General features: G+C 36.1%; 1 protein-coding gene across 10 annotated transcripts in view; it reads left to right on the top strand.

The window, feature by feature from the left end:
- Window positions 1-1,915, top strand: part of SOX6 (SRY-box 6) — a 324,606-nt gene extending 322,691 nt beyond the window's left edge. For all 10 annotated transcript variants that reach the window (XM_025197397.1, XM_014517206.2, XM_025197396.1 and 7 more), the window contains one exon: window positions 1-1,915. This exon is cut by the window's left edge and continues 5,360 nt beyond it. The gene's annotated coding sequence lies outside the window, so the exon portion shown is untranslated.
- The last annotated feature ends 1,216 nt before the right edge of the window (window positions 1,916-3,131 follow it).

Here is a 3,131-nt window from a genome sequence, read left to right as displayed (position 1 = left end):
ACTCAAGAACCCACCAGTACAATGGACAATGCAGTTCTTCATATTTTTAATGGGAAGTTGACAAATGGTCTCAGACCCTAGGTATTTGCATGCTTGTTTAAGGCTCAAGTTGGCACTAAAGCATGTTCTTTTAAAAGAATAATACTATGTGACCTCATTTAATCTTTTACAAAACACTTGCTCTTTTTCCTTATAAAATAACTTCTCCCCAAAAGTTTTTATAGAAACCCATTAATAGCTGTGCTTTTTCTCAGCTCATACTACATTTTTAATATACTGTCAGGGTCTTACTACAGAACGAAAGCATTAAGGTAGATACATAGGCAAGTATATTTCATTTTGACTCCACTACCCTTCTTTTAAGTACCAGATACATTTGAAAAAAGTGACAAAGTAGTATTCTGAGAGTTCACACATTGGGTGCAATGGGGTGGGATGGGTTGGGTAAAGGAAAACTTTTCAAATTGGCAATATGAAAGCTCAAAAAGCAACTTTGTAACATGGCTTGCTTTAATTTCTGCTTTCCTAAAAACAAAACAAAACAAAACAAAACAAAACACAAGTGAGGTCCTTGGTGCTCTTGGAGTATGGGGAATGTGCAAATATTTAACTGTTTGTATGCTGCACATTGCAGACCTGCTAGTGTGCATTCTCCGTTTGTCTTCCTTTGTCATTTGTGTTTTGCTTTCTCGAAAGCACCGTTTTTTTCCTTGTATCCTCCTTCAGCTTGTAGCAAATTAGGATGCTTAGCATTTATGTTCATTCATTATTGTATTTGCCATGTAAAAATTTTTTTATTACATTAAGACAAGCTTATAAGCTGTTACTACATAACTTATCTTACTGTAACTCTTATTTCCTGACATTGTAATTTGTTTGTGATGTATATTGTGAGATTGTACTCTATGTTAATTTAATCAGCACAATTCACTGACATGCTGGACTGACATGCTAGCTGCTGTTTCAAATTGTAAAGTTTGTGTAGAGCTGTTGGGACAACTGAGATTCTCTTGTCAAGGTACTATGCTTTGGTTCCTATAGCAACACTGTGGGTGAGGCTCTTAAAGTGGTAGGGCTGCTGTTTAGACACCCACTAGCAAATTTAACTGGCAGGTTTTCTTTGTAGAAATTCTATATACAATGCAGGTACCTACTTGGGCCCATGGCTGGTAATTATTTGGGCGTTTAGAGGAAAAACTAGTGTCTATTGCTGCTTTGAATATGTTTTAAAGTCTGAAAATGTAAATAGTTTATCAAAAAAAATCTTGTACAGTCCAGTGTAAAGTTTTTAAATGAACTTAAAGGTTGCCATCACATCTTTCTCACACTCTCCTCTTGATACAGTAAAAAAGAAAAAAAAAGTTTGCTAAGGATATTGATTAAAAAAATCTGTTCTCGATTTAAAAAAAAAAAAGAGAATCATTATTCTTAGCTTTGCTTCATTGCATAAAGAGACTTCTTGGATTTTGTTGTGCAGTATTGACGTGAGGTAAACTAAATATTAAATAATCTTTCAGTGGTACTTTTAAGAGTCTTCTCCTCCTCTGCCTCAGTAATTAATGGAAAAGACAAAATTGAAAGACACTGTCCTTATTCAGTATATTCTGGTGTATGTTGGCACCTTACCTACATGTTTGGGGTGGGGTGGGGGGGGATTTTGTTTCTTTTTTATTATTTAGATTTTTTTTTTTTTTTTTTTGCACAAGGTGCTTTCCTGATATGTTAAACATGTCATCTTTGGGTGATACCGGATATGCCATGATAGGGGTTTGGACCCCTCAGGGGAGTGTCTATAAGACTGCCTATTTATGCTCATTTACCTCAAGACTGTCCTCTCTACCCTTAATCTATTCACCATCACTCCATCTTTTGTACTGCTGTTGACACTTACAAATTAAAGATAAATTTTGTTTTATGATGCGTGTGGCTATTTATCTGCCTCTCCTATTATTTCTTTTAAACTTTGTCTGTCTTTGAGTTAATATCAGAAGGAATTGCAGTACAGGAAGAGACTACCTGGCCCAATCAGTCTGCCCCCTTGAAGTTTATCAGCATCACTTTCCTGCTCTTCACTGTTTTCTCAATCCCTGTGTATGCCACAAGGCATTTATCTGACTCCTAAATCCATTAATGCTATCTGCCATGATAGACTTCCTTGATAATGTCCTCAGTGTGCATTATGGTCTGTAAAAGCAGAAAATGCTTGTGGAAGCATTGTAATCCAAGATGGGTTTTTATCAAGTGGAAATGAGACAAAACATGTCCCCGCTTTGAGACAAAACACATCCCCACTACTTCTCTTTTTCCCCCTTGAGATATACTTAAACAAACTATCCAAACTTGACAACATGAAAAACTATAGGGCCATATTGCCTTATGTGTGAACTGCTCTCCTTTCTATATTATGATTAGCTTTTGAATGAGTATTTTCTTAGTCATAGTTTTCAAAGGAAAAGAGTAAATTACACTGATGTGCACTATAAAAAATATAATGTAGTAGAGAATTCTGGATGTGCACTACCTCAGATTTCAGGCCAGTTTTAGTTACTGAACAAGCCAAATACCCCCATATGTCCAAGAAGGAAAGCATCTTTATATCCCTGGAGACAACATAATACACATGCTTATTAAAAAAGGCACAAGTAATGAAAGCAACATGATGAAATATTTTAGAGTTCTGTGTAGCTGCCCATGAATTCTGACAAGAAATTAGTGACTTGCATGGTGTCAGGATTTTGTCATTGACTCATAACAAAAGAGTTATCCTTCTGCAACCTCAATGTCAAAGAAGAAAAGGCCGCATAACAACTTCACTTCTACTTCAAATGCACAGCAACTCTGTATGATGTGGAAATTACTGTTCTGATTTTGAGATCAAAGACCTTGACAAAGAAATGGAATAAGCTAGTGCAATCGTGGAAACCTGTAGCTAAGGCCTACACCTTTGTTACCAGGCCTAAATTTGAAGCACCCATTGCAGGCACAAAGTCAAGGCTCTAAGGCAGTTTACACCAGTTGAGAGTGGAATCTTAGCCTTAATTTGACATTTCCTAACTCTTATTGGAAGATCTGAGTTTTTTCTTTGCTATCACTTACAGCTGAAAATAATGTTCATTGAGAGAGACAATCCT

Source organism: Alligator sinensis, unplaced genomic scaffold (assembly GCF_000455745.1).
Source record: "Alligator sinensis unplaced genomic scaffold, ASM45574v1 scaffold502_1, whole genome shotgun sequence".
NCBI lineage: Eukaryota > Metazoa > Chordata > Crocodylia > Alligatoridae > Alligator > Alligator sinensis.
Note: the sequence above shows the minus strand (reverse complement) of the source record. Positions and strands in the feature narration are given on the sequence as shown.